General features: G+C 40.9%; 2 pseudogenes; both read right to left on the reverse strand.

Moving 5' to 3' along the window:
- Positions 1–3424: 3424 nt before the first annotated feature.
- On the reverse strand, positions 3425–9717 carry LOC114636881 (annotated as a pseudogene).
- Positions 9718–19522: 9805 nt separating this feature from the next.
- Positions 19523–24893, reverse strand: LOC114636882 (annotated as a pseudogene).
- Positions 24894–25552: the final 659 nt, after the last annotated feature.

A 25552-nucleotide genomic window follows, 5' to 3' on the forward strand; every position in this document is an offset into this window, starting at 1 on the left:
GTCAGAGGAAGGAATGAGTGAGCCAGATGGGGTTAAGTATACCAGAAGAAGATCTATAGGGCCAAGTCACATGGACACACTGGGTGCTCACAGAGACTGAACCACCAGTCAAAAAGGACGCATGGTCTAGTCGTAGGCTTCTTAACATATTGAGCAGGTGTGAAGCTTGGTCTTAATGTGGGTCTGCTAAATGTCAGAACGTGGGTTGTCTCTTCTTGAACTTTGCTGCCTTCCTTTGACACTTTTGCCACTAGCTCGGCTGCCTTGTTTGTATTGAGGCCTTGTATGACCTCAATGGGAGAAGATGCATTTAATCCTGATCCAGCATGGTGTGCTAGGATGGTATGGTAACTGGTGAAGGTCAGGAGTGGGTGCCTCCATTTCTCTGGAGAGAATGGGGGCAGGAAATGAAGGGAATGTGCCAGAGGCTAGGAATGGGAGTAAATGAAAGGCAGGATAAGATTGGGTGTTAAAGTAGTTAAATAAATGAATTAATGAAAACAAAAAGAAATGATAAATCAGGAGCTACATATGTTTAACATCATTTAAACGTTGTCCACTGCAAGCTGAATAGACATATGTTCTCCCAGAAACATGTTGGCAACATATGTTTTCATGGGCCAATTATAATTACATAAAAATCATCAAATATGCAATATTTTGCTATAAGGTAGAGTTCTGAGGATTGTTATGAAGCTTGGTGGCTATAATTAATATGTATGTATAATTGATAATTAGCATATGTAAATTATAAAACACTGTATTCTCAGTCAGACATTTCCCTACAGACATAAAGAAGGTAAGTTTATACTTAGTTTCTTATATCCCTCCCTCTCCACATTTTTTCTTCTCTTCACTTATAAATATATTCTTAAAGTGTATACTATAGAAATTGTTAAGGTTTTTTATTATTTTGATTTTATTTACTTATTTTTCACAGCTTTTATTCCATTCCTGAGCAGTGATAAGATGAAGTCAACAGAGACCAGAAGTAGAGTGCTGAGGGTCTCTAGCTCCACATCAAGAGGAAGTTTCTTGAATTTTCATGTTAGGTATTCAAATAAGTAGGTAGAATGATATTGATTTTCTGCTCAAACTGTAGGGTACTGAGATAATTGTTCTGTATTATTACACCCTGTTTAATGGGTTCACAGATCCAGTGAATGGATAGATAAACACTCTATGAAGTGAAGCACATCCAGACCTTTTGTGAAATGACTTAGGACATTGGTATGGCTTTGTAAGAACTACATAGTGACTATCTAAAAAATAAACAAACAAGCAAGCCATCAACACACACATGTACACAAAACATTAGAAATGCAACAAATTAAAGATAATGCCACACAGTGATATGGTTTTATGCAAAAGAGACACCCGACTCCTAGTGATTCTGTATTCACAAGTGATTTTTACATTGTCAGACATGGGCCTGGAGAGATGATGGCTCAGTAATTAAGAGTCCTGTCTGCTCTCTCAGACAATCTGAGTTCAATTGTAGACAACCATCTGCCCACTCAGAACTATCTATACAGGATTCTGATGCCTTTTTCTGTCAGGCAAGCATATGTGCAAATAGAATAGGAATAAAATGCATACAGAAATTAATGCTGTACATTGACAAACTCCTAATTTCCTCTCACTCAGCCATGATGCAGGAGCTCAAACTCTGAAGCCCAGAGCACCCTACAGGATTGCTCACCAATTGAGGTCAATAGACACACTTGAAACTCCACATACTCTCTTCACAAAGCCACACAACTGCTACTGATAAACTTCACCATTTTAATTAATCGGGCTATTTTTATCTTTTTGTGAAATTGAGTCCTTTCTTATACATAAAGACTGTTTCTGCTAGGTGTATATCTGCATCTGTATTATGTGGACGTCTGCATGTGAAAAGGGGATCCACACAGGCCAGAAAAGAAGGTCCTATCACCTGAAGCCTGAGTTCCATTTGAGACCCACTTGGTTATTAGCACTTAAACCAAACTTTGGTCCTCTGCAGCAACATGTGCTCTTAACCTGTGAGCAATCTCTCTCAATCTATGCATTGTTTGTTTTAAGAATAAGAAAGCATGTTTATTGTGGGCAATCTCAGGTAAATTCACTGGTCCTAAGGAACAAGGCCAAGGAACTAAACATGCAAGCAGGGAGATAGGTTGTAAGGAAAAACAGAAAGAAGGAGCCTGATTGTTTATTTTGTTTATTTTTTAGGGGTCTTCCTCTGTATCTTAGGCCAGCCTAGATGTCCATGTGTGTTCCACTTTATCTAATAACTTTATCCACCTTCCCAAGATTCTGAATTGTGACATTTCTGGCATCAATGTGTTCATTTTGATTTTTCTCTAGAGGACATTTGTTGCAGAGTCCTTAAATTTAGATACTTTATTCCAGTCAGACAATAAAAATTACATGTAAACAAAGAACTCATGCTGTTTAATAAACAAATTATTTTATTGGTAGTTTACAACAAAGAGTGTATAATGACTAGGCAGAGGCAAATGTTTTTCATTTTCTTTTTTTACAACTGAATATTTATAGTACAATTTTTTGTAAAGTAAATGCTTTGTATTATAAGGGACCTGCATATTATTGGGCACCTTTACATATACTATGGGTACTTCATAGAGTTCGGGACTCTATAGGAATAAGGCTCTAGGGACATGTGGCATAAAGGTGGGTTATAGAGTTCCCCAGTAGTCATCTCATTAAGGCATGACAAAAAGATCAAGAGTTCAAAGCCAGACTGGAAAGCATGTTTCCATTGCCCTAGGTTGTCTTCTTCTCTTTAGGCATTTCTGAGAGGTTCAAGGTGTCTTGTGATCTGAATGTACTGGATGTTAATTGTCTGTGGTCCATCTAATCCTCCTTCAAAGGATTTGTGCTTATGTTGCTCATCTTAATTTAAATGTTTTGTGCACATAACTGACCAGCCACACAAGAGGGTTGTAAGTGTAGCCCAGGCAAAGGACAAGGGAAAGAAGTGTCAAGAAAACTTTCAGTTTATACATGCCAATTTCACCCAGACCTTTGCTTCACTCATGAAACACTAGTGTCTTTCTATTACTGGAACCATTGAAACTTCCTGACCCTGAACCTGGTAGTGAGGTTGGTAACAGTCAAAGACCCCAGAGAGAAAGCCTCCAGGTTTAGAAGTACCCAACAAAGCATGTAGTTACTCAGTCTGCTCAGAAGCCAGGTACAAATGCCAAACTGTTTTCTAACTCCACAAGTTCCCTGTTCCCACAGTCCATCCAACTGTTCCCCTTGTCAAGCTCAGCTTCCAAGATCCCAGTTGCTTTACATTATTTTGTTTCCAACCTTCTGAGCAGTGTCAGAAGTCACAGGCTCTGAGGATCCCAGTTGAGAGATGTGTTCCAAAGCTGTTGTTTATTCAAATCCAGAAGTCATATTTCCCAATTTACTCCCAGAAGCCACAAAGTCTGGATGCCTGGTCATAGACACATTGCTCACCACATGTACGGCAGGTTAATGTAACAAAGGAGATGTTCTTGGGCTGCCTTATTGCCCTGAGTTTATCCATGAGATCCTGACAAAATTGGGGAAATCTTTCTCTGGAGACATGAACCAACTGAACATAGCACTCCAGCGGAGCAGGGTATTGTTCCATATCCATCTTGCTCCAGTTGTCTGCATGCTGCAAAAGGTCCTTCAGGATGGCCATGGAGAATTCATTGTTGTAGAAGTTGACATTGATGAGCTGAGAGCATTGTCTGAGGGCAGGTAGGAGGGCATTCATTTGGAGTCCTCCATCCTACACCGCAGCAAATTCAGAGTCTTAAGAGTGTCTTCCACTTTCTCCAGGAGACCTCTCAGAGGGATAAGGTCCAAATCCAGTTAAGACCACACCTCTCATCTCCAGACGTTTTAGCTGAAACAGGCTCTGACAGCAGGAGAAGGAATCCAAGTCTGATTGTGAAATTTGGTTGTTAGTGATGGAGAGGGTCTCCAAGGGCATCATCAGGGACCTAGGGATAGAGGAGACCAGAGGAATAGTTCTGGGAAATGGTGTTGTAGAGGTTTGGCTGGGATGTACACAGTGGTAGAAGTAATCAGGTTCACCAAGGTCAGTTTGATTAAATGATCAAGGACATCATTTAATGCTTCCTATTGGAAATGGCTCAGTTATGCCAACCCCACAGTTCATCTACTGGCCTCACTCTCAAGCTTAAAACCAGTTCAACTCATAAGCCGAGAATGCACAGAGAAGAACTTCCATCCTAAGAAACTCCTGACACCATCAAATATTTGCTGTGGGCTCACAGAATCTGCATTCTACTCTTTCCTCTGCAGTCATTCTTGCTCTCCCAAGCTGTACCCTGTCTCATGTACTCAGAACTACTTGGGTCAAAACATTTCACCCATGGGAATTTGTGGAAAGATAGAAGGCTTTTCTCACAGATCTGATCATATAGCTCATGTTAACATTGTGCCAATGAGTTCCCTGACTCCTCACTACACACTCCCCTTCCTGTTCCCTTTCCATTTGATTGGGTGGGCAGGATTTCAGGAAGAATTACATCCCATCCTTACTAGATCTGACCTACTCTTTACCCCAAATCACTTCTCTACTTCATGAGTTCTCATTTGAGACATTGGTTTCATTTGTAAAATTTCCCTTATATAACTCAGTATACATGGAAAAAGGACACAACTTCCAGAGTTTTTAGTCTCTAAATGTTTATTCATAGGGACTGGCTGGCATCATTCAGCCCCTAATCCTTAAGAGAAGTGAGACAGATTTGCTTTGGTAGCTGACCTAGTTCTCCATTCTTGCTTACCCTAGGACTTGATTCTTACAGTCTCTGAGAAAATGGACACAATTCATGAAGAGATGCTGGAGACAATTGGGAGAATTGAGAATTAAAGTTGTTGATACACTCAGCTTCTGTGACTCCGATTCTATGGTAAAATGGATGGTGATCTTGTGGAGGGGATCCAGGAAGACTTTGTGAAGATTTCTCATCTGCCTTAAGTAGGGAACAAAAATGTGCCAGCTGTAACACAGTCCACCGTCCTAATTCCATGATGTACTCTGGATCAAAAAACATTGAAAATCGCTCTGATAATGTGGACTGACAGAGTTGAGATCTTCACCTTTGTAAAGCAGAAGTGTAGGGAGCCCTTTCTCTGCTGGGTCCACTTCAAGAAGTATGCTTGTGCTTCATCAATGCAGAATCTAATGTACAGTTCATCTACGACCTTTAGACGCTGCCCCAGTGCATATCTCGGAAGCATCTTCACTACTTGCTTCTTGTCCAAGGTCTCTGCTGAACAGCTGCTGTCCTCTGCATTAGCCCATATGTTCCAGAAGACATGGTGCACATTTCTCAGGTCCAGAACCTGTAGTCTTGCCCTCCTGCAGGTGAAACTTGTCAGGAGACCATGAATCCGCTTTTACTACATATATCTAAACTCAACTCTCCTTCCTAGTAAGGTATAAGATTTTGAGTATCTCATGTCCAAGATATACTCAGGCAAGCTACAGAAGCTTTCCCAGGCTCCTGTATACTTGATTATTTTTCTTTCACTAAGGTAATGTTTATTTCTCTTTAGTCATATTATTAGTTGTTGTGGGAAGACTGAGGATAGGCTCATTCTACTGTGAGGCTACATCTACTCTAGACCATATTCAACTCTAATCCACATCCAACAGTCCTCAGTACAAGTAAACAGTAGCTTTCAAGAACCCTGTATGATGATGCCATCAGAAGCATCTGGTAAACATATAACCAAGCCAATCTCCCTGACAACCTCTACTGTGTACCCCACTTGCTCCAGTCTCCAGTAATTGGATACTGCTTATCTGGGGTGAAACTCTCTTGTCAGTCGCATGTCTACTCCATCTCGCACAGCTTGCAAGGCTTCCAGGTTAGGCATCTTCATCAATGCTCCTACAGGGAGACAGGGGCCATAGTATATTAAAAACTGCATGCTGTTTTCAGGAAACCAGATAGGTTTATCAATGGAATACCACTGAATACCTAGAAAGAAATTCACACAACTATCAACCATGGACACTAGATTTTTAACAGAGAAGGCAAAAGAGACATTGGAAAAAAGAAAGCATCGTCATCACATGAAAGACTACTCCAGTCAAATGGAGTCTCCATGTTGAAGCAAATCCCACTATTGTAGGGCGGCTGAATGTCCAGCAGTAGGTGCCAACACAAAGCAAACTCACAGGCATTTTGGCAGCCCGGTGTGGAAGAAGCGTGCGTAGGGTCCTTTTGTTTACTTATTTTGTTTTGCTTTTAGTTTACAAGTCCTTCATTTGCACATTACAGCTACAAATTTCCAGTTTTTATTGGATTCCAGTGTCTTTGAATGTGCTCTTTATCTCTAAGGGTTTCTGTGTTGTTGGTTTTATGTTGATTTTTATTTCTTTTTGGCTATCTTTTTTTGTTGGTTTATTTATTTTGTCCTTGTCCATCTTGTGTGATTCTCTTTTGCTTTGATTTTCTTTTGGTTTCTTTCTGTTTGCCTTTTTGTTTATATGCTTATTTTATGTGGTTTTCAATATGGGGTCTCTGTGTAACTCAGGCTGTTCTGTAATTCACTTGCTAGACCAGGCTGGAGGTCTTCCTGCCTCTTCCTCTAAGTGCTGGGATGACACTTGTGTACCACCACACCTGGCTCTGTCTTAGGATTCTTTAAGTGGCTGTTTCTTTCCTTAGGAGAGACACAAATGGTGTGGATTGAGATGGAAAAGAAGGTGGGGATGATTTCAGAGGAGTTGGAGGAGGAGAAGCCGAAATCACAACATACTGGATGAAAAAAAAATATTTTCAGTAAAGGAAAATCAAAGAAAAGTGGCTGGAGATGTGACTGAGCACTTAAGAGCACTGGCTTCTCTAATAGACAACTCAGGTTCATTTTTTAACCTTCACATGGCAGCTCCTGTGTGCTGTATCCTCAGTTCTCTTAAGTGCTGAACCATCTCTTCAGCCCATTTTAGGGAAACCTGAAGAAGGGTCAGCTTGGCACATTGTCTACAGATGATGCCACCAAGATAGTCGCTAGAAGGGCCTTTCTACACAAGGAGGCAGAGAGAGGATCTTCTTTGGTTTACATGCAGCCTGGGTTATACATGGAAACTATTTCACCTAGGTTGCCATAGAGAATGTTGTGCCAGGGAAATGTTAGTGATCCTGGTAAAAAAACAGACAGGAGCCTATCTGATGCAACTGAGAGCAGGGTCTTCAATCTACTGGAGCTAGCTTGGACTCCTCAACTACCAAAACCATTCTGAGTGTTGGTGGTGAACTAGGGGGTGTAGAGAGGGGAAGCTAGCTCGATTAGAATAAAACCTCTGCTGAGAGTTGTATCAGGTGATCACTAACTTTTCTCTGGAACAACAATTTGATGTGTTGGCTAGGAATTTCCCCATGAAGCACAGGACTACTGATCTGGAGGGTCTTGAAGCCCACAAAACTAGTCTAGTTATTTGTGTCTTTACATTTGTAACACTGTGTTATACTTCCTTTCTTCCTTCTCTGAGTGCTGAATTTGACTCAGCTTTCTGTGTGAGATCTGCAGAGCAGAATGGAAGCAAGCTTGTGAAGAGGTAAATGTGTAACTCTTTCAGCCCTGCAGAGATATTTGTAAGGAACCTTGTGGCTTCTGTTGCTATGGTAATTCTTCTAGGTTTGAGCCAAGCTGAGGAATCTGTTTGAGTATCAGAAGTTTTCTATGTGGCCTGAGCAGGTGAGTTGTCACACATTGGCAAAAAGGCTTGTGATTGGTGTCTCAGCTAATTTGCTAAGTGTTAGAAACTTCCTGTGAGATCTACAAAGTTTAAAGAAAACTTGGTAAAGACAAAAGATAAATGCCTTATGTTGACATGGTGATTTTTCCAGGTCTGAGTAAATATTTGTGCAGTACTGAGGGTTGTCAAGTGTGTATGATCGCCACCTTCTGGTTGGTTCTTGTTACTGCGGGCTGCATCCTTTTCCAGGTCTGAGTGGCAATACATTCATCTTCTGTGATCGACACCTTCTGCTTGGTTTTTGCTACTACAGGCTGTATTTTTTTCTGGTTTTGGATTTTGTTGCTGGCTTTCTGTTCACAGACTCAGAGTGGCACCACATCTGTCTTCTGTGAGTGCCTCCCTCTGGTTGGTTCTTCTTTCTACACTTTATTATATATATATTTACTTACAGGTTTTGGTTGATTTTTGTATCACATCCTTCTGGGTACAAGCCCTTGAATTTGTTTCTGTGGTGTTTAGGACAGATTTATCTGGGATCCATGACGGAGGAGGGGCCAGGAGATGTCCTGAGCCTCTTTTGGGTGGGCATGGGCTCAGGGGAACTGAGAGATGCCCACCGATTCTGATTATTTTTCCTTTCTTCCTATAGAGAGAAAAGGTTAGACTTGTGTTTTGGGTGGCATATAAGAGGTCTTTTTTTTTTTTCATGAGTGCCACTTTCTGGATGTTTCTTGTTTATGCTCCAAAGACAGGGAAGGTTTTATTTGTGTTTTTGTGTGTTGTTTTTGTGTTTCTCATTACAAAATGACTTTGCTGAGATCACTTTAACAGGTAACTTTGATGAGATGACTTGGATGAACTGACTTTGATGGACATATGAGACAGGCTACATCTGCTACATTCTACTGGTTCCCTTCACCACAGAAGAGGCCAGTAAGCTGGTTCCTGGCCACACAGGGGAGCATCCCTCACCCAATATGCTTGCTATCCCTGACTAGCCCAGACTGGGATATTAACACTGTTGAAGGTACGAAGACGCTCTTAGTCTACTGTCAGGCTCTGGTGACTGGTCTCAAGGTGGCCTGAAGATGACCCACAAATTTCACCATAGTATATAATATTAGGCAGGGAGAAAATGAAAGTTTTTAAAGGGAAGGTCATGAAGGTGTTTCGAAAATACACTCCATGGACCTTAAATCACTGGAAGCAAAGGCAGCTGTCACTCTAGCTTTGTTAATCAGGCATCACCAGATATTAAGAAAAAGGTCCAGAGCATTGAGAGGTTAGGAGAAAGGAGTCTGAGAGACCTAGTGATAGTGGCAGAGAGAGTATTTAATGAAGAGAGACTGCAGAGAAGCAGATTAGAGGTCAGAAGCAACAGAATCAAGACCTGGCAAAGACCCTGTTGGCAGCTAAGGCCAAACCAGAAGACCATAAGTGAGGCCCAAAACAACTTCAGAATAAGGAGAAAAGGGATCCCTAAGGATCAAAAGCACCCCCTTTTCAACCCAGGGTTACCCTAAAAATAAAAAGAAAACCCTACATCTTTTTTGCTGATATTTAATAAATTTCAAAACTCTGTTTTGCCAAACCCTAAAGATAAAATCTCTTCAACAGTTAGGAATGACATCTGGTGGCAACAGAAACAAAACAAAATCATAGGAACTCTTAGTTATACTGAAAAAAAATCAGACTATTTAATCCTCCACTAAGAAGGCCTTACTCTGCCAAATACAAGTGACTTCCCTAGACCTGGAGGATGGATACTCAGACTTGGGGTCCTGGTATCAGCGAATGGCCAGTGTGTCCCCACTTGGCAGAAGCTGGCTCCCTCCCTGCTTACACATCAGTGCAGCAATTACCTCCTTGTTAAAGATGATGTCAGAATGACTCATTACCAGCCTCTCTTCTTGACTATCCCCAGGATAACTTTTCAGGTGCCCTGCTGCCTGACCCTGACCTTGATCAATGGGCCTCTGCATGAGTGCTCGGATGGATGTAGAGGTAACATGTTTCACCAATGACAACAGTCTCAATCAGGATGGACAGAGGTATTCTGGGGCAGCAGTGGTCTCAAACACCAAGATCAACTCCTGGTAGGAATGTCAGCCCAGAAATCTGAACTGGCAACTCTGATCAAGGTGATAGAGCCAAGAAAATTCAAGAGACACAGATAGGTTTAGTGTCTTTGCTACGATTCATACCTATGGGGCTATTTATAGGGAGAGAGGTCTTCTGAAGGCAGTAGGAAGGACTAAACTCCCATCCCAGAGGGCAACAAGACAGCCTAGTGGGTGGCACTAGAAATTGGGGGTCTCATATCTATGATTGCACTAGACTCAGGAGATCCCACACTCTCAGACCAGACAGAAGATGTAATCTGGGCCCAATATCTGCCAATGTCTCAACATCATAAGAGATGACGGAGGATTCCAATATGTAAACAGCTGAAACTGTTAAAAATTGAAAGGCCAGTCAATTGGCTAATGTGGTTGCCAATGAGAAGAACCCTGGTACTTAATACTGGAGCACCAAGCCAAAGTCTGTCAGGAAATGGACTTCACAGAGGTAAAAACAGAAAAAATTGTATACAAATATTTGCTAGTATTTATTGATACCTTTTTAAGGTCAACCGAGTCTTTCCCAACTAAATATGAGACTGTGCAGATGGTAACATAGAAACTATTAAAAGAAATTCTTTCAAGATATGTTTCTTTTAAGTTTATAGGGTCATACAATGGGCCTACATTTGTGTCCCAGGGAAGTTAGAGATTAGCTAATATTCTGGGGATTGATTGGAAACTTTATTGTGCTTACAGACCCCAGAATTCAGGACAGGTAGAGAAAATAAATTGAACCCTAAAAGAAACCGTAACTGAACTGACCTTAGAGACTGACAGTGATTAGGTGACTCTTCTCCCCTTCCTCCTTCATAGAGTCTAGACCTCCCCATACCAGATGGGCCTCAGCCCTTTTGAAGTTGTGTTTGATTCATCTACTGACAGAAGTTATTATAGATCCAGATGATTTCTAACTGTTACAGAATACTGAGAGTGTCCAGTGAGTACACAAATGTGTTTGACTTAAACCTTGTGCTTTCCATAAAACAGGCCCACCTCGGGAGCTTCACCAACTCTATCCCTGGATCTACTGGGCTCTAGTCAAGAGACGCTGGCAGGGTCACTAGAGCTTCACTGAAAGGTCCCTGTGCTACAGAGTTGCAGCATGGATCCACCAAACATTTGCTTACAGTTGAAGAAGACCCTCACCAGCAGGGGGAGAATTCAGCCTCAAGATTCCATCCTATCTCCTACCGATGGGCCCCTACCCATGCCTCAAAGACACCACAAAGACAGCCTTGTTACTGTTTTCATGAAGCTTTAGAAAGTCCCATGATTGGGACTTCTAGTCACAAGAGAAAGGGGGAGAGAGTGAGCAGCAAATCTTTTGAGTTCAGACTCCATTTAGAGAACCTGACCTAGATTTGAACTCAGGTGGTACCTAGCATTTGTTTCCAATTTGCCCACCAAAAAACCAGAGCCTAACTCCAGTCTCTAGAATAATCTCCAACAAGATCAGTTTTTCCAGGTTATACCCTCAGAAAGACCAGTGTCTCTCTAGGTTTTTCCCCAACAAATCTGCACACCCAGGTTATAAGGCCACCTACTATCTAATGACCACCAATACAGAAGGGAGCAGAAATTAAGTTTAGGATATGACTCCCAGCATCAGCCAATTATATTAAAGGCCACAATAGCTTTTCAATTAACTGCTTGCACATGTAATCCCTGCTTACTGCTTACTATAAAATCTTTCCCTGATAGATATTCAGGTCTTCCCAACCACCAAAACCATCCTGGGTGATGGTGCTGCATGTGGGGGGCAATTGAGCTAGCTTGAACAGAATAAAGACCCTGCTGTGAATTGCATCAGATTGCCTCCTGTCTGTGTTTTTGGGGATCACTAACATTTCCCTGGCACTACAAGTGTGGGTGCTGTTGTTCAATCCAGGAAATGATCTCATTATCCAGACTTGATAAGTGAGATAGCACAATTCCAGAAGCTCTGAAGTTGGGAGCAATACTATCTTGGAACATGAGAGGACCAGAAACATGGAGACCAGTGGTCCCTTAAAGTGAGACAGAGTCTTGAGGACAGGTTGTTTCCAAACTTGTTGCTGACAAACCTTTCCATGATGTGCCCTGGACTAGAAGGCAACTGATCTGGGTTCTACAGTGTAATGGGGAACTAGTGTGGTTGATGCTGAGAAAGGGAGACAGTCTTTCATTTCTGGTGAATGTGCAAACTTGTACAAAAAATTTGGACATTGATCTGGGTATTTCTCACAAATAATTCTTCCTCAACACTCAATTATACTACACTTGGGTATGTACTCCAAAGATGATACCCTACAGTTCAAGGACAGTAGCTCAACTAAATTCATAGCACCTTTATTCATAATAACCAGAAACTGGAAGCAACCCACCTGTCCTTTAACTGTAGAATGGATAAAGAAAATCTTGTACATTTATTTCATGGAATACTAATCATATATTAAAATAGGGCATATTATGTAATTTTTAGGCAAATGAATAGAACTAGAAGATATCTGAGTCAGGTAACCTGGATCCAGAAGATCTTGCATGGTATGTACTCACTTATAAGCAGATACTGTCCATTGAGCACAGGATAACTGTGCTACAATCCAAACACCCAAAGAAGCTAAGTAAAAAGGGCACAAGGTACAATGACTGAATCTCACCCAGAAGCAGAAATAAAATCTATGTCAGTAGTGGTTAATTACAGGGAACAGTAAGGGAGAGGGTGTGGGGACAGGAACAGTTTTGGGGATCAGGTATGGTGGGAGTGGCAGTGAGGGTGAGAGGGCTAGGAGAGAAAAGCCATCCATGTGGGGGCACCTCAAAGACAAGACAGAGACCAGGGATGGGGCAGGCTCCTGGGAGCTATGGAAGTGAGCATGGCTGAGACTCCAGCACCTGGGAATAAGGAGACTGAAGTGGCCACCTCCTGAAGCCAGACAGGATTTCCAGTGAAGGGGAACACCATCTGTACTGGATGGTTTTGTGTGTCAACTTGACACAAGCTGGAGTTGGGTGGATACCCACAGCAAAAAAGTCAGCAAAATTCAGGGAGTCATGTGGAAAAGTCAGAGGAAAGATTGAGCCAGACAGGGTCAAGTATACCAGAAGGAGACCTACAGAGCCAAGTCAACTGAACCAATTGGTGTATCATAGAGACTGAACCACAAACCAAAGAGCATGCAGGGTCTATACCTAGTCCTCCTACACATACGGAGCAGATGTTTGGTCTTAATGTGGATCTCCTACAAATCAGAACTGGGGTTGTCTCTTTAGTGACCTTTGTTGCCTTTCTTTGGAACCTTTTTCCCTACCTGGGTTGCCTTATTTAGCTTCAGAGGGAAAGGATGCATTTAGTCCTGATGCAACTTGGTGTACCATGGTGGTTTGGCACCTAGTGGGGATGAAGAGTGGGGGCCTCCCTTCTCTTGGGGAGAATGGGAGCAGGAATTGAGGGGAAGGGTGAGAGGGTAGGAATGGGAGGAAAGGAAAGGTAGGATGTGGTCAGGTGGTAAAGTGAATAAATAAATTAATAACATAAAAAATAAATAGGGCGCTAGCTATGTTTAATATTATTTAAACTTTGTCCACTGCATACTGAATAGATAGGTGTCCTCCTTGAAATATGTTAGCAATATATGTTTTCACGGGCTACTTATAATTACATTAAAAAACAATGAAATATGCAAAATTTTTGGTATAAGATAAAGTTATGAGGATTGTTGTGAATCTTGGTGGCTATGCTTAGTATGTACTTTTAACAATAATAAGCACATGTAAAGTATACAGTGTTGCTTCCAGCAGACATTTCTGAACAGTCATAAATAGGTAAGGTTATATTTATTCTCAGTTTACGATCTCCTTCCCTCTTCACATTTGCTCCTTTTCCTCTCTTATCAATATATGCTATAACCTTACAGTATAAAAATTGTTCAGGTTTTTATTATTTTGATTTTTATTTACTTATTTTTCACAGCTTTTATTCCATTCCTGAGCAGGGTTAAGACAAGAGAGACCAGAAGAAAAGTGCTGAGGGACTGTAGCTCTATGTAAAGAGGAAATTTCTTGAGTTTTAATATTAAGTATTCAGATAAGTAGGTAGAATGATATTGATTTTCTGTTCTGTAGGGTGCTGTGATAACTGTTATGTATTATTACACCCTGTTTATTTGGGTTCAGAGATCCAGTGAATGGATGAACGCTCTATGAAGTGAAGCACATTCAGGCCTTTCTTGGAATGACTCAGGACATTGGTATTGTTTTTATAGATCTATAGAGTGACTTTCTAAAATACAAGCCAACAAGGAGGCCATCAACATACACATGTACAGAAAACATTTGAAATGTACCAAATTAAGATACAGGAAATGTGGTACAATCACACAATGGAGTACTACTCAGCTATTAAATACAATGAATTAATGAAATTCTTAGGCAAATGAGTGGAACTAGAAAATATCATCCTGAATGAGGTAACACAATCACAAAGAACACACATGGTATGTATTCACTGATAAGTAGATATTAGCCCCAAAGCTCACAATACCCAAGATACAACTCACAGACCATGTGAAGCTCATGAAGAAGGAAGGCCAAAGTGTGGGTGTTTTGGTCCTTCTTAGAAGGAGTAACAAAATAGTCACGGGTGACAGAGTGTGGTACAGAGACTGAAGGAGGGGCTGTCTGGAGACTGCCCCAGATGGGGATCCAGTACATGTGTAGTCACCAAAAGCAGACATTGTTGTGGATGCCAAGAAAGTGCATGCTGACAGGAGCCTGACTGGTCTCCTGAGAGGCTCTGCCAGAGCCTGACATATACAGAGGGGGATGCTCAAAGCTAATCATTGAACTGATCATGGGGTCCCCAGTGGGGGAGTTAGAGAGAAGACTGAAGGAGTTGAAGATGCTTGCTGGATCCATGGTGAGAGCTACAATACTAACCAACCAGAGCTCCCAGGGTCTAAACAGCCAGCCTGGGAACACACCTCAAGGGACCCATGGCTGTTGGGTATCCTCCCCGAGAGTGGAAAGTGGGAGAGGAGGTTTTTGGTTTCTAGAAGGCTGGGTGCCCCAGTGTAAGAGAATTTGAGGGCTGGGAAGCAGGAGTGGGTCAACTGGAATAACATCTGAAATGTAGATAAAGTACCCAATAATAAAAAAGAAGAAAAACAATCAAACAAACAAACAATGGAACTGGCTATAGCAGTCAAACATTTGAGACTCTTTAGCAGCAATTTAACATTACCCATATTATGGTGATTCCTTATAATTTTCAAGGATGTGGAAGGAGCCCATGGAACTTTAAAACAATATATTCATAAAATAAAAATGGGAGGTATATCCTCACACACCACAAATTTATTTAAATCATTTTCTCATTATTTTAAATTTTTGTAAAAATTTGGATGCCAAGGAACTTTCTGTTGAGTGTCTATGGCACCCTACAACTAGGCATACTTATGCCTAGGCAAAAGGGAAGGATCCACTTACTGGCATAAGGCATGATCAGGTATTTAATATGGGGAAGAGAACATGTTTGTGTTTTTTCTGCAGGTTACTGGAGGAACATGGTGGCCTCCAGAGCGATGGGTGAGACATGATGCCAGGACAAAGAATGATGCTGACCTACGAGCTTGCTGAGTGCCCTGACAATGGTGGCTGGGAAGCTGTATTGGACGTATTTTCCTCACCCACCTTTGCTTACCTGTACTCCAGATGGGACAAGCTGCATTGTCTCAAGTTTTTAGATCTTGTGGAACAGAGAATCAAAAAGAAAAGAAATAATTACTTCTGTATTTTTCCTAAATGTGACCAGTTATTCAGACTCGATCATGGACTAGTCTAGAAATCAATTCAATATTGGGAATAGCAGTCTTCATTTAGAAGGCTGGTTCTGGACATTCTCAGAGACATATTTGGAAGCTAGCTGCAGTTCTCTATGATGTTACATTAGCAAAAGATAAAGTTGGGACAGGATCTGGATTTCAAACAAGTGTTAGTACATGTGTTAAGGCTCTTTTAATTGTCAAGTTAAAATTACTTTTGTTTCTTCTACAGTATTTAATGTAAATTGCATTGATTGTACACTTTCTAATTGTGTTAGTGTGTTGAAAGCTGGCATGTCTGTTGCAGATGTTTATCAAGCAGCTTTTGTCTTACTGCCCTGAGTATTACAGAACCTTGGTATTCTGAAAAAATCATGAAAATACTGGAAGAAGTGAGTTAGGCTTTAAGCAGAAGTAAGAGGGTAGTGGGCTTGATTATTGCTGGTATAACAGTGTTACTTACATTAATTGCTAGCACCACTGCTTCTGCAATTGCTTTGACACAAGAAGTTAAGACAGCTACTTTTGTTAATCATTTAGCAAAAAATATTACTAATGTGTTGAGTATACAAGAGGATTTAGATAGGCATTTGAAAAAATGGATTGATGCTCTTTATCCTATTCAAATTATTGGAAGGAGGTACAGAGTTTAAGAGTAAGACTCCATCTCGAGTGTCATGCAAAATACCAGTGGAGTTGTGTTACTTCTAAAATTTACAACGTTAGTCATTATAATTAGGAAAAAGTTTAAAGACACCTGCAGTGTATTTGGCATAGTTCTAACACCTCTTGGGATGTTTTAACAATACATAGGGAGTTTATGAATTTCAAGAATGCTGCTCTGCTGAGCACTGATGCAGTAGATACTGCAGATAAAATTACTCATGGCCTGAGGTCAGAATTTCTATTTTGGTCAAGCTTCAAGAATGACATATATAGGTTAGTCGTGCTAGGCCTTTTCGACCTGGGAATACTTTTATTTCTGCCCATTGTGTTAAAGTTTGTTTTTAACAACATCAACATGTTGGCAGCCAAAGTACATGGCTTGAACCTGAAAATGGACCCCCAGACAGAGTTATTAAATTAACAGGCTGGCAAATCAAGGACGGACAAGATTCTACACAGAACCTTACCAACCTAAGACATAAGTACATTGCTTTTGGTAATGCACATTCCACGATGGGTAAGGGAGGCATTCTTGTCAGAACAACCTAAGGCAGATGCAGTCTTGCTTATGAAATAAAAGTGGGGGAGAGGCAGAGAGCTTTTGGGGATGCTTGGCAAGAATCTGACATTGGCTAAGAACAAGGAAATGGGCTGCTTGTCAGGAATCTGACATTGGCCAATGACAAGAAAGTGGGCTTCAGGCAGGAATCTGACATTAGGCTAGAACAAAGAAGTAATTTCAGGCAAGAATCTAAGTATTAGGCTAGAACAAAGAACTAATTGCAGGCAGGAATCTAAATCTTAGGCTAGAACATAGAAGATGATGTCAGAGATGAAAATGACTTTGGGCTAGGATAGGAAATTAGGCTCAGATATTCTGGTCATCCTGAGAAGCCCTTAGAAATAGTGATCACAGAAATGATCACTGGACTTTGTTTATTGCCTTGCTTGTTCTTTGACTATTTGTGTTTATTTTCTTGCTTGTTCCTTGACTATTTGCATCTATAGTATTGCTAATTCTTCAACCTAGAAATGACCTTAATATTTTCATGTAATTAAAATGGTATGAAAGCAAAAAGGAGGTGGGTGGATGTAATAGGGGCTTTCTGGGGACAGGAATAGGGAAAGAGGATGACATCTGAAATGTAAATAAATACAATAATATATCTAATAAAAATGATAAGTCTAAACTGGTAAACCTTTATGCAAAAGAGACACCTGATTCCTTGTGATTCTGTATCCATGAGTGATTTTTTCATTGTCATACATGGGCCTGGAGAAATGATGGCTCAGTAATTAAGAGTCGTGGCTGCTCTTCCAGACAACCTGAGTTCAGTTCTAGATACCATGTGGCAGCTCACAGCAATCTATACAGCATTCTGATCCTTTTTTAGTCATGCAAGCATACATGGAAATAGAACACAAATATAAATAAAATGCCTGCAGAAATAAATGCTGTATAAGCCCTAGAACCCAGAGCACACTAGGCTATTGCTCACCAGCTGAGCTCAATGGACACACCTGAAACTCCAAATACTCTTTTCATAGAACCACACCCCTGCTACTGAGTAGCATCACCATTTTAATTAATTGGACCATTTTTAAAAATGTCTCTGTTAAATTAAGTCCTTTATATATTTAAAGACTTCTTCAGCTAGGTGTATATCTGCATGTATATTATGTGGATTTGTCCAAGTGACAGGCGGGATCCACACAGCCAAGAAAAACAGGTCCTCTCACCTAAAGCCTGAGTTCCATTTGAGACCTAAGTGAAGTGAGCTGTGAAACCAAACTTTGGTCCTCAGCAAAAGTAGCTTGTGCTCTTAACCTGTGAGCAATCTCTTTCAAAGGATCGGTTGTTAGTTTTTAAGAATAAGAAAGCATGCTTATTGTGGACAAACCTTTCGTAAGTTCACTGGTCTCAAGAAACAAGACCAGGGAACTGAACATGCAGACAAAGACAGGTTGTGGTGGAAGACAGAAAGAAGGAGCCTGAGAGAGGTTTTTTTTTTTTGTCTTTTATTTATTTGTTTGCTTTGTCTCCCTATATGTCCCATCTTAGCTGATAACTTTATCCACCTTCTAAAGATTGTGAATTGTGACATTTCTGTTATCAGTGTGTTCATTGTGACCTCTCTCCAGAGGCATTTGTTGCAGAATCCATAAATTTAGATACGTTATTAAATTCAGACAATAAAATATTATTTAAACAAAAACTCATGCTCTATGTGTTCAATAAATACAGTGTAACAATAAATTATTTTATTGATAGTTTTCTTTAGAGAAATGGGGTATAATGACTAGGTAGAGGGAGATTTTTCTTTCTTTTTTTCTTTTACAACTGAAGATTTAGAATACAATTCCTTTGTAAAGTAAATGCTTTATATTGCAGAGGGTCCTTCATATTATTGGAAACCTTTATGTACACTATGGATACTTCCTATAGTCTGGGACGCCATAAGATTCTAGAGACATGTGGCAAAAAGGATGGATATACAGGTTCCTGGTAGTAATCTCATTAAAGCATGACAAAAAGATCAAGAGTTCAAAGCCAGTCTGGAATACATGTTTACTTTGTCCTATGTTATCTTCTTCCCTTTAGGCATCTCTGATGGGTCCAAGGTGCCTTGTGGTCTAAATGTACTGGATATTAATTGTCTGTGATCCTTTTAATCTTCCTTCATAGGAAATGTGTCTATGTTGCTCACATTAGTTTAAATGTTTTCTGCACATAATCGATCAGCCACACAAGAGGCTTATACATGTATTCCAGGCAAAGGACAAAAGGTAAAGAAGTGTAAAGAAAACTTTCATTTTATTCATGCCAATTTCACCTGCTTCTCTCATGAAACACCAGTGTTTTTCCATTACTAGACCCACTGAACCTTCTGACCCTGAATGTGGTAGCAAGGTTGGTAACATTCAAAGACCTCAGGGAGAGAGCATCCATGTTTATAAGTACACAACACAGCATCTAGCTAGTATACTCGGTTGGGCAGCAGCCAGGTATAACTGCTAAACTGTCTTTCTGTCTCCACAGGCCCCTGTTCCCACAGTTCATCTGACTATTCCCCATGTCAAGCTCAGCCTCCAAGATCCAAGTCTCTGTACATCATTTTGTTGCCAACCATCTGAGCAATTTCAGAAGCCATAGGCTCTGAGGACCCCAGACGAGAGATGGGTCCCAAGCCTGTTGTTTATTCAAATCCAGAAGTCATATTTCTCAATTTACTGCCGGCAACAATGAAGTCTAGACACCTAGTGATAGACACAGTGCTCACCTCACCACATGTATGGCAGATATATGTAGCAAAGGAGAAAATACTGGGCAGCCTTATTGCCCTGTGTGTAACGAGCTCCGTACAAAGTAGGGCAAATCGTTCTCTGGAGATATGAGCCAACTCCTCACAGCACTCCCGAGGGGCAGGATATTGTTCCTCATTCACCTTGTGTTTCATCTCCAGTTTTCTGTGTGCTGGAAAAGGTCCTTCAGGATGGGCATGGAGGAGTCATTGTTGTAGAAGCTGATCTTAGTGAGCTGAGAGCATTTTCTGAGTGCATTGATCTGGAGTCCTTCATCCTACATCCCTGCAAATACAGAGTCTCAAGTATGTCTGTCAGTTTTTGTAGGAGAACTCTTAGAGGCATAAGATCTATAGGATACAAGATCACTCCTCTCAAATACAGATGTTTTAGCTTAAATAGGCTCTGACAGCAGGAGAAGGAGTCAGATTTTCTGTGAAATTTGGCAGTGAGTGATGGAGAGCTTCTCCAAGAGCATCATCAGGGACCTAGGGACAGTCAAGGGGGTTAGTTCTGGAAAATGGTGTTGTAAAGGTTTGGCTGGGATGTACAGAGAGGTAGAAGGAACCAGGTGCCCCAAGGTCAGTTTGACTAAATGATGAAGTACACCATCTCTGATGCTTCCTGTGGGAAACTGCTCAGTCATGCCGACACCAGAGTTCATCTAGTGGCCTCACTCTTAAGCTGAAAACCAGTTCAGCCCTTAAGTCCAGAAAGCACACAGAAGAACTTCCATCCCAAGAAAGTTCTGACAGGATCTCAATATTTGCTGTGGGCTTACAGAATCGGCATGCTATCATTCCCTCGCAATCATGCTTGCTCTCATTTACAGTCCAAGCTGTACCCCTGTCCCATGCACTCAGCACTACTTGGGACAAAACATTTCACCCGTGGGAATTTGTGGAAAGATAGAAGGCTGTTCTCACAGATCTGATCATATATCTGATCTCATGCTCATTCTAGGCTAGTGAGATCCCTGACTCCTCACTACACACTCTCCTTCCTGTTCCCTTTCCATTTGATTGGGTGGGCAGGATTCTAGGAAGAATTACAACCCACCTTGAATAGAGCTGATCTACTTTTTACCCAAAATCACTTCTTTACTTCATGAATGCTCATTTGAGACATTGATTTAACTTGTAAATTTTCCCTTGTATAACTCAGAAAGCTATGGAAACCATAGCTTCCAGAGTATTATAAGTCTGTAAATGTTTATTCCTAGTGACTGGCTGGCATCATTCCACCCACCCACCCCCCAATCCTTAAGAGAAAAGAGACAGATTTGCTTTGGTAGCTGACCTAGTTCTCCATTCTTGCCTACCCTAGGATCTGATTCTTCCTGTCTCTGAGAAAATGGACAGAATTCATGAAGACATGCTGGAGACCACTGGGAGAACTGAAAAATAAACTTGATGAAACACTTGGCTTCTGTGAGTCTTGTTCTATTGGTAAAATGGAAGGTGTTCTTGTGGAGGGGATCCAGGAAGTCTTTGGGAACATTTTTTTTTCTTCTAGAAGTATGGAGCAAAATGTGCCAGCTGTAACATAGTCCACTTGGTATTCAGTTCTAATTCTGTGATGTGCTCTGGATCAAAAAACATACAAGATCTCTCTGGTAACTTGCACTGGCAGAGCCCAGATCTTCATCTTTGTACAGCAGAAATGCAGGAAGCCATTATTCTGCTGGGCCCACTTCAAGAAGCATGCTTGTGCTTGATTGAGGTGGGACCTGCTGCACAGGTAAACTCCTACCTTCAGATGCTACCTCAGTGCATATCTGAGAATGACCTTCAAAAGTGCTTCTTGTCCAATGTCTCTGCTGATCAGCTGCAAAATATAGTTTCAAGATGAGATGCAGAAATATTCCTCCCACCACAGCAACCATTCAAGGTTAGAGTCATTTCTTTGGAAATGGTGGAAACAAAAAGCACCTGTCCTTACTGGGCTTCTCTATTCTAAACTCCCTCACTGACAGTGTAAGGAACCTCTTACAAGTACACCCAAGGGCTCCACACTCCACAGTGTTCCACCCAAACCTAAGCAATATCCACTCAGTCCCATCCACACTGGAAAGGGTTCCCAGCAGCCTGAAAGCTGAACACCAATTTTGTGTCTCAACCTTACATAGATCATGTGACAGGTTGTTAAACAACTGATAGGACCTGAGCAGACTGGAAACTAAGTGTTTCCAGTTCGTGATATGAAATTCCCAAATAACCCATGAAAATATGATGGAAAGAGTAGTATTTATTCCATCATTGACAGCCTCTACAAACAAAAAAATAAAAACAAATAAAAATTCCTGTTCCAACTTGCCTCTAATCTCCCCCTTTCAAGTTTTATGGACCATGGCAGGGAAGGGACTTATAGGTTCTGAGCACTGGTGACAGGTCTCTGAATCCCAGCAGACACAGGCTGTGACAGTAGTGTCCAGGTCTTTGAGTGTGTCCTCTGGCTCCCCTGAAGCTTTTATATACCTTTCTCTTCACCAGTTCCCATTGTAGTCATGCCTTCCAACCAGGAACTGCCATCTGATTGAATATCTGAGTTCCAGACAGTTAATCCTACCTAGGATTTTTTACTATCCCTAGATTGAATCAAAGCTTTCTCCATCAGTGGAAACAAAACAAAAGCAGACAAGGATAAGAATCATGACTCCATGTAGTGATTTACTCCCCAACCTTGAATTTTATTGTTTGCTTGCTTGGTTGGTGATTGATTGATTGACTGATTGATTCTTCTTTTTCTCTTGAAACTCTTGATATTCTGAGACATCATTGTTGTTCCATAGCTAGGGGCAATTTAGAATTTCGCCTTACAGGGATCCTCCTGCCTTGGCCTTCCTTCTGGGAGGATTACTAGATGAGCCAAGTCACCTGCCTGAGTTTTCTTCATTTGTGAACAGCATTTTTTTTTCAGAAGGTAAGTCACCTGGAGTTCTTAACCTGTTCATGAAAACACATGGACAAAATCATAAAATGCCATTGTAAGAGGACATGACAAACACCTTACATAATTATTTGTCTGTTCTGGAATGAAGAGCTGAGCTTCATGCTTTGTCAATCTTCTACTACGGCAGCACTCAGAAGGCTGAGGCAGGAGGATTTCTCTGGTGTAATTCAGGTAGTAAAGGCCATGCTTGGCATCCACAAACCATAGGTTATGTATTACTGCATGATCTAGACAGAGGGGGCACACCTGTCTTCCCAGAACATGTGAGTCTGAGTAGAGCATCAGAAATCCAATGTTATCTTTGGCTATAATAGAAAGTGTGAGACAAGCCTGGGCTGTACTAAAAGGTTCTCAAAACAATTTAAAAAGTGTTTCTAAGAAAGTTGGAGAGGCAGAAAGGAAGATCCTTCAGAAAGAAAAGATCACTGGGCATGGTGAGATGCTTAGTGGTTACTGGGCATATTGAAAAGCTCTAGGATTAGTTGAGAACCATGATATTTTCAGAAACCCTAAATTCAATGCCCCAGCACAGGTCTCACTCCTGATTTTATCTTGAGTAAGCATCCTGGGCTGATCCTACCTAACATATTCTCTGATTTCTGGCAGCCAACAGCAACATCTCCCTCAGGTCCTCGATTTTCTGTTTTTCTTTGGGTCCATACTCCCTGTATGCCAGGAAGTTTTCTACAAACTGAGTACATACCCAGGTTCCTGAGGAAATTATTAATGGAATCAAGTCATGCTCCTGCCTGCACCTTTTGAGTACATAATTTTGTCTATTACAACAACAGATTAAACCCTGATCTGAGGCAAATCAGACTGACTTTGGTCACATGAATGAAATTCACCCAAGTATAGTGATTCACAACAGTAATCCTAGCAGAAAGAAGGATGCTGCGACAGGAGGATTGCTAACATTTAGAGTTCTAAAACAATCCTGGCTTCACAGCAAGACCCAGTCCTGTACCAAATGCAAAATTATGTAATAATTAAGCACATGAAGGGAAAAATCCACAAATTCAGTGATGTAGGGTTAATTAGCAAGTGAAATGTTTGAGAGTTGGAGTGGAGGTATTCTCACAGCGAATTCTGATTCAATCAACAGGTAAAATTAAAAGGGTAGGGTTTAAGGATTTAATCCAATCCTAGTTTGGAGTTGGAGGTGTGGCTTCAATAGGGAGGGATAGGCCAAGGTACATGAAGGCTTCAGAGGAAACAGAGAACATATTCAGAGACCTGGACCCTGGATAGCTGCCTGGCTTGGCTGAGACTCGGAGACCTATCTGCAGTGCTCAGAACTGGTAAGTAATTTTTTTCCCTTGGGTCATGCAGTTAAAGTAGAGACATGTACACTCCAAGATATGACAGGAAATTTTAGTGTCCATCTCTTTAGATGAACACATTGAAGACCTTGGATTTAATTACAAGTGTAGTTTTAGCTTCATCTCAAACATTGTTCTATGATAGCTAGTTGATTTCACTGTTTTGGTTTTTTTTTTTTTTTTTTTTTAACAAGGTCTTTACAAGTAGTTGAAATTCTCCTAGAACTGGCCATGTGGCTCTGGGTAAGGTGGAAATCAGATCATTTTGACGAACATGTTCCCTCATGTTTCCCTTCACTGAAATGATGATTTTTATTTGTTTTTGTGAGATACTGGCTCACACTGTAGACCATGGGTTTTTTTCCCCTTTAACTCACAATAGCTGGAATTACTTGTGAGTTACTCAAATGTCTTACCTTAGGTCTTGCTTTGCATTTTTTCACATAGCTTTGTTTTTTGGATATGATCTACTTGTAGGACCTAGGAAAACCTAAAAATTGTAGGAACCAACTCTCATCATCCTGATTACTGGAATTTCAATATTGATCCATGACACAAGGCTTTTTGTTTGTTTGCCTGTCTGCTTTTTTTTTTTTTTTGGTTTGTTTTTTCTTTTCTTACTTTTCTTTTTTATTAATAAATTTAATATTTATTCTTTTTATTACAGTGTAGTCATTATCCCTTTCTAAGTGTGCCCTTTCACTGTTTCTCATCCTATTCCTCCTTCCCAATTTTTTCCCTCTTTTTTTTCATTGATTATTTTTTATTTACATTTCAAATGTTCCCTTTTCTGGTCTTCTCTCCACAAGTCTTCCTCTTATACTCCCCACCTCTTTAACTCAATGAGGGTACTCCCTCCACCCACTCACCCCTGCCTCACCCCTCTGGCGTCCCCCTTCACTAGAGCAACAAGCCTGCACAGGACAAATGGCCTCTCCTCCCATTGATGCCAGATAAGGCAATCCTTTGCTACATTTGTATCAGGAGCCATGGATACACTCATGTATACTCTTTGGTTGGTGACTTCGTTTCTGGGAGCTCTGAGAGGTGGGGTTAGTTGATAATTGTTTTACTTCCTATGGGGTTTCCATCCCTATCCAGCTCCTTCAGTCCCACCCTATCTCTTTCATTGGGGTCCTCAAGCTCAACCCAATAGTTGGCTTTGAGTGTCTGCAATTGCCTTAGACAGGTGCTAGCACAGCCTCTCAGAGGACAGCCATATCTTGGCATCATCAATATTGTCTGGATTTGGTGTCTGTTGATTAAATAGATCCCAAGAGAGGCAGTCTCTGGATAGCACTTCCTTCAGTCTCTGCTCCATTTTTTGTCCCTGCATTTCCTTAAGACAGAAACAATTCTGTGTTAAAAACTTTGAAAGGTGGGTCTGAAGCAATGGCTCACTGGTTAAGAGCACTGACTCACTGATCTTCTAGAGGTTCTGATTTCAATTTCCAGCAACCAAATGGTGGCTCACAACCATCTGTAGTGGAATCTGATGCCCTTTTCTGGTGTGTCTGAAGACAGCTACAGTGTACTCATATACATAAACTAAATAAATACATAAATCTTTTTTTTTTCTTTTTTTTTTAATTTCTTTTTTTTTTTTTGAACATGAAATGCTTTTTTATAGCGTGTTTTACAAGGGGAGGG

The sequence above is a fragment of the Grammomys surdaster genome, unplaced genomic scaffold, assembly GCF_004785775.1.
Source record: "Grammomys surdaster isolate TR1022 unplaced genomic scaffold, NIH_TR_1.0 125024, whole genome shotgun sequence".
In the NCBI taxonomy this organism is placed as follows: Eukaryota; Metazoa; Chordata; class Mammalia; order Rodentia; family Muridae; genus Grammomys; species Grammomys surdaster.